This window comes from Condylura cristata, unplaced genomic scaffold (genome assembly GCF_000260355.1).
Source record: "Condylura cristata isolate star-nosed mole 26May11 unplaced genomic scaffold, ConCri1.0 scaffold00007, whole genome shotgun sequence".
Classification (NCBI taxonomy): Eukaryota; Metazoa; Chordata; class Mammalia; order Eulipotyphla; family Talpidae; genus Condylura; species Condylura cristata.
The window spans coordinates 53,672,257-53,679,439 of NW_004567108.1; the positions used below are offsets into that span (position 1 = coordinate 53,672,257).

At 37.3% G+C, this 7,183-nt stretch overlaps 1 pseudogene; it reads left to right on the forward strand.

The window, feature by feature from the left end:
- The first annotated feature begins 249 nt into the window (after positions 1-249).
- On the forward strand, positions 250-1,063 carry LOC101637438 (annotated as a pseudogene).
- Positions 1,064-7,183: the final 6,120 nt, after the last annotated feature.

Sequence of the window (7,183 nt, forward strand, 5' to 3'; positions counted from 1 at the left end):
AAGCTAAGGCCCTTTTCATGTATTTCATATGACAAGTATTCTATCTGCTAACTTGAGATTTTTAATTATAATATATGCTTACGGGTAAAGATACTAGCAGTTGTTAGCAAAATACATAATTGGGCTGAATGCTTTTAAACATGGATCATCACGACTGCTATATCTATTAATTGGAAAAACATAATTCCTGTAACTGTTCCTATAAAAGAAAGGAGTTTAAACCTTAAAAATATAACTATATTCCTCTTTTTCCGGCTGGAACCATGGAGGGTGCAGAGGAGAAGAAGAAGAAGGTGGCTGCTAAGCCACAAACCCGAGAGAAGAAAAAGAAACTTCCCTCTGTGCCAGAAACCCTTAAGAAAAAGCGGAGGAATTTCGCAGAGCTGAAGATCAAACGTCTGCAAAAGAAGTTTGCCCAAAAGATGCTTCGAAAGGCAAGAAGGAAGCTTATCTATGAAAGAGCTAAGCATTATCACAAGGAATATAGGCAAATGTACAGAACTGAGATTCGAATGGCTAGGATGGCAAGAAAAGCTGGGAACTTCTCTATGTGCCTGCGGAACCGAAGTTGGCATTTGTCATCAGGATCAGAGGTATTAATGGTGTGAGCCCAAAGGTCCGAAAGATGTTACAACTTCTTCGCCTTCGTCAGATCTTCAATGGCACCTTTGTTAAGCTCAACAAAGCTTCAATTAACATGCTGAGGATTGTGGAACCATATATTGCATGGGGGTACCCAAACCTTAAGTCAGTAAATGAATTGATCTACAAGCGTGGCTATGGCAAAATCAACAAGAAGAGAATTGCCCTAATAGATAATGCATTGATTGCTTGATCACTTGGTAAATATGGCATCATCTGTATGGAAGATCTGATTCATGAGATCTATACTGTTGGGAAACGCTTCAAAGAGGCAAACAACTTCCTCTGGCCCTTCAAGTTATCTTCTCCACGAGGTGGAATGAAGAAGAAAACCACCCATTTTGTAGAAGGTGGAGATGCTGGCAACAGGGAAGACCAGATCAGCAGGCTTATTAGAAGGATGAACTGAGGTGTCTGCCATTGTTTTTGTAATCTGGTCAGTTAATAAACATTAACTGCTTTCAAATTGAAATGGAAAATATATATATATAACTATATTTAAGCCATTCTAAGGAATGGAATTTAACGTAGTAAACATGAAGATAATAAAGGCTAATTTTACAGAGCTATGTTTGGCTTTGAATCTACTATGCCAGAGAAAATGAAAAGCTAGTAAGATATTGCAATAAATCTACGTGGTTATAGAGAAATATTTCAGCAAGAAATAATTGGGTATTTTTACTTAAGCAACATCAACATTAACGGCAAAATGGTATGACTATGACTATTACCTCAATACTATATTTTTGAAATGTCTTTCAAATAAAAAAAACTGTATTTATGTTAATGGAAAATCTCCTGACCAAAATCTCATTGGCCTCCATATACACAGTCAAAGCAGTTAGACTAAATGTGCTACAAAACTAGAGTGGAAGAATTTATAGGGGAATTTATAACAATGTTACAAGTAAGATTAACTCTCATTCAAGTAACTGATATCAAATATCTACAAAGCATTCATGCAACTCAACAAAAAGGAAACAAATAATCCAAATAAAAAAAATGGACAGAAGAACTAACTAGGCACTTCTCCAAAGACAGTAAGCCAATGGCCAACAGGCACTTAAAAAATGTTCAGCACTTGTCATCAGGAAAATGCATATTAAAACCAACGGTGGTAATGGCCCATATTAAAAAGACCAGAATCAACAAGTACTGGTGAGGGTATAGAGAAAAGAATGGGAATGTAGACTGGTCAGACTTTCATGGAAGCAATGTGGAGATTCCTCAAAAAACTAAAATTGGGCCCTCCCTGGTGGAGCAACATGTTAAAGCACAGCACTACAAAGCTAGCTGCAGCCACTTTGGTGCGAGTTCAATCCCTGGCCAGGGAGGTGACTCACATGGCACAACAGTCCTCTCTCCTATCTCTCCTGCTGCTCCCCTCAGCAGTGGACTTCATCAGCCTGCCTGTTGTGTTCCCTGCTTTCTGGTTAATCCTCTTAGCCCCGTCACCTCTGGCCTATACCCCAGTTCTATATGTATAAAAAAAAAACCTAAAACTAAAATTGGATTTGTCACATGACCTTGATATCTACCTAAAGGACACAAAAACAGTAATTCAAAAGGAAACCTGCACTTCCAAATTAATTGCAGTACTACTTACAATAACCAAGTTAAGAAAACAACTTAAGTTCCCCCAAATAGGTAAGTGAATCAAGAAGAGATGTACAAATACATAAAGGGATACTACTCAGTGATCATAAAAGATAAACTCATGCCATTTGCAGCAAAATGGGTGGAGCTGGGATTACACAAGCAAAATAAGGCAGGAAAAGAAAGATAAATACCAGGCTGTGTACCTGTATGTAGAATATAGAGAAAACACACAAAGTTCAGGAAAAAATTAAAACCAACTCTTGAAAACTAATCTACATCTAAAGCATTCAGAGTGGCCAGGGGAGGGGCAAGAACAGAGTGGGGAGCACACACTTGACTACGGTGGGGGACAACAAGAGCTTTGGAGTTAGGAGATCAACAGTGATCTGAGAGGAGAAATACTATACTATTCAAAATACTAACAAGTTTGTTGAATGGTACTGATTGAAAGTACTGGCCCTCCCTGGTGGCGCAGCGGGTTAAAGCACAGCACAAAGAAGCTTAAACCAGTGAGTGAGGCAAATTCTAAACTGTAAAATTTAACATGTCAAATCATGTTGCTATTGAAAGGTTTTTCCTGAGTCAAAAGTCAAACTTCTGTCTCTTTATCACTGCTCTGATACTCCAATGATTGTTCACACTATTTCTGTCTTCTGGAAAGTGAAAGGGAGTCATTGGAAAGGAAATTCATAACATTAACAGCCCCCAAACCTTAGACCTTGAGCCCAGGAATATGAAAGAATACTGTTGCCAAATTGACACAAAAGACTTTGAAAATTAATTCAAAAAGAGTTTGCACATGTTGTCAAATCCTTGAATAATATTGCCCTGATCCAAGGGAGCCATTATGAAGGAGTCGGAAATCTCCTATAACAAGCAAATGATTGTGGGCGAATGAACGAAAAAGATTGAAGTGGACATTTCACATCTGGGCATACTTTCCCAAGCCTTGACAGTTCATGTTTTCTGAAAGTCTAAATACTATTTCCTGCAAGAACTTTCCCTCCAGTAGACTGACCAGGGAGTATGGACAGTCAAAGGCCATGTCTATACATCAGGGGACCTATTGAAAGTCCCCTCCCTGGTGAAGCAATGGGTTACAGTGCAGCACTAGGAAACTGGCTGCAGCCACTTCAGTGCAAGTTCGATCCCGGGCCCGGAAGGTGACCCACAAGGCGCTTCAGACCTCTCCTGTCTAGCCCACTGTTCCCCTCTGCAGTGTACTTTGCTTATCTGCCTGTTCTGTTTCCCATTCTGTCTCTGGTGAATCCTCTCACTGTCCCTGCACTTCTGGCTTGTGTATCCCATTCCTGTATGAATAAATAAATAAAATCTTCAAAAAACAATAAAAAAATAGTCTCCAGGTATATGGTACATGCTCCACAGTCACATTTTTAAAAGTATATGCATATTGGTATGCAAAGGCAAACTGTACATAGAGGACACTCTACTCCTGTTTCTTTTTTGTCTGGAAGACAACAGCATCTTTTTTCTTTTCTTTTCTTTTTTAACCTATTGATTGAACCACCTTTTTCCTTCTCAACCACCCCCAGAACATGGGCACAAAAATTATTTTCCTCATCAGTCATATCCTTAGTTGGTCTCTGCCTGAAAACACAACTTTGCAGAGTTATCTCATTACCCTTCTGAAAAGTGAAGCAAAAGAATAAATAAAACATTACTAAAATATCGGCAAGTCTAAAGTGGCCAACCTGCGGCGCTCTCCTATGATCCTTGAGTGATCAGTGAAGAGTAATGCAGTCAATAAGGCCAAAGAAAGAAAAAAACATGCCTGGCTTTGAAATTCAGATAAGGTGGTTTTATGGTTTTAATTACATTGTAATAACTACATAGAAGTAAATATACTCTTCCTGTTTTAAGTTAGGTGAACATCTGTCGTAAATAACTTCAGTGCTCTTTCTTTTGTAAACTAATTACACAATAGACCCTATAAATTCATGGAGTGTTAGGATGCAGAATTTAATTATATAATTCATTTAACCAAAGTTTTGCTCTTACTTCAGTACAGTTCACAATTCTCCGTTATACAAGATGTAGTAAGAATGGGTTACATAATGCTCCTGCAACTTTTCAGATTAGAAAGGAAGATAGAGGAAAGCATGTTGACAGACTTTTCTACCTCTGTTTCACCAGACCAATATGAATTAATTCCATCATTTCTGAAGGGAAGCTAAAGTACTCACTCAATTTTAAAGTATGTGCATAGTTGTGCAATAGTGAGGATGATGTCTGTTGTGGGAGGGAAGGAAGTTTTCATGGAATTTCACCATCACAAATTAACAAACAATTGGTGCAAACTTCACACTATTCATGAAAGGTAAATCCTGAATGAATAGCCTCAGGGAAGGCTCACAGGCTAGCCTGGTTTAAGAGGCAAGCAAAGTTCCCTGTAATCATCCATTCACCTGGGGCAGCCGAGCAACACCGAAGAATTCCTTGCACTAGGGAATTCCCTGCATGTGCAAAAGAGAACAAGAACCAAGTTCTACACTTTGCTATCCCATGACTCGTTTAACACCATGCAGAAGTAGCTGTCCTCACAGATTTTATGATACAGGTCTAGAACAACCAGGTATTGCTTAGGGTCTATAAGTTTTTCAACTTTGAATTATTTTTATTGGTTAGTAAGGATAAATTTTACTCTGTGGCCTCAAAATTGGCAAGAATGGTTTCAGCCAAAGGCAACTCTTTTTGACCACATGGTTAAAAATATACATATAGGGTTAGCAATTTTTTAGTGTCCCACGTGTGAAATGCATTTTAAAATTTTATGAATTTGAAGGCTTATTTCTTTTTAAATCTTTACAAGGAATTAGAATTTATAAAATGTCACATTGATGTGTAGGGAAGCTATATATTAAGTCTTAATGAGTAAATGAAGTCAATACCTAACACTAGGTTTAATGAAATAAATGTAACATTTATATGTTATACAATTTTAAATAACTCAAATATATGCATACATACATATAGGCATATAAATATATGCCTACATATATGTAGGCATACAAATATATGCATACACGTATATATATACTACAAAATAGTTCTATACAAACAATAAAAATAGTCTGCAAAACATTTTTTTGTTTTCTCATGGTTCACCAAGGAAAATTTAAATCAGTCACTGTGCTCTACTCCTTAAGACAAGAAAATTATTTCTAATATATCATTAAAAATTACAGCATCAGGTCCTCCCTGGTGGTGCAGCGGGTTAAAGCACAGCACTAAGAAGCTAAAGCCACTTCCGCATGAGTTTGATTCCTGCCTGCCCCGGAGGTGACCACATGGGCATGGGAGGCAGACCTCTCCTGACCCGCCTGCTGCTCCCCTCAGCAGTGTACTTCATCGATCTGCCTGTTCTGTTCCCCACTCTGTCTCTGGTGAAGCCTCTCGCCACCCCTGAGCCTCTGGCCTGTACCCCAGTTCTGTATGCACAAATAAATCTTTAAAAAAAAAAAAAATCACAGCATCAAAAGTTTAAAAATTATCTTTCTTTAGTAATCAGAAAATACTGATAACCAAGAAACCAAATTCACCCTTTATCCTGATTAAAGTGTATTTGTAGCAACTCAATATTTACATTAACATTTCACTCTTCCTATAGGTGTTTTCTTTGTGGAATACCATATGCTGCCATTTAATTCCATCACCAGACCATCTTTGTGATTTTTCTTCTGAAAGCAGTACTGAGTTAACAGAGACAATAGTAAATGCTCTTGTTTTCTGAAAACTGTTTCAAATCTCAAATCTTCAATCATACCAAAGATATGACATGAACATTTCTGCAGTGGATGTGCTTTTCTTTTTTTTTTAGAAAAGTCTATTTTCTAGAATCAAGGTAAAGGAGATGCTATCAGTAAAAGAATCTCTGCTTTTGTAATTATGTTTCATTTTTTAATGAACTGCATAGTAAAGGTAAACTATTTTTAGTTTTGCCAAGAATATCTCTAAACAGTGGTAATTGCACAGTCTATAGGAACTAAAACAGCTTTAGTAGTTACCTAGTACTACCAAATTAAAATAGGTGTATACTGCCAGACCCTGACCTTGAGTAAATTAGAAGGAAAAATACACCAATATATTACTTTAGAAAACAAATTTCAAGTGTGTCACTAATAAAGAAATCCCATAAACAATAATGATTAATAAATTTCCCCATAAAGAAAATTCATGATTTAATATATGGGATAAGCCAATATCTTGATAAACATTAAAGATAAAATTTCATATGTCAAATGAATTATTATCCACTCAAAAACCTAAAAGTAACCTTTGATTCCTCTCTGACTTTACATATCACAAAAACCCAATTATGAAGTTTACCTCCATAATGCCTCTGTGCGTGTGTGTGTGTGTGTGTGTGTGTGTGTAGAACCGGGAATAAGAGGTGTGGGATTAAGAAGCATAAGAGGATTCACCAGAGACAGAGTGGGGAGCAGAAATGGTGGATCCACTGAAATACACTGCCGAGGGGAGCAGTGGGCAAGACAGGAGAGATCTGTCATATCATGTGGGTCACTACCTAGCCAGGGTTTAGACTCTGGTGATAAGGCTGAGACTTAATCTCTATGACACCAGGAAAGCCCAATATCTCTTAATCACTATCACTTTTTCTATTACATCTACTTCTACTTCCTGTTATCTCCATCACCACAACATGGTTCATCTTACCTGACACCTCCAAACTCACCCTACTGAAACAGGCCTGAATCGCTTTATATAAATCCATTCTTAGTGATCTATAAAAATGATCATTTGGGAGGACATCCTTTTTGCTTGAATGATATTAATTTATTTCCATTTTGTTTATAGTAAGGATAAACATTTTAAGCATAATCTAGGAATAATTCAGTGCTTCATTATCTTTTATTTCCTCTCTCTCTGGCCATAACTGGAATTCCACTTCTAACTATCTAAA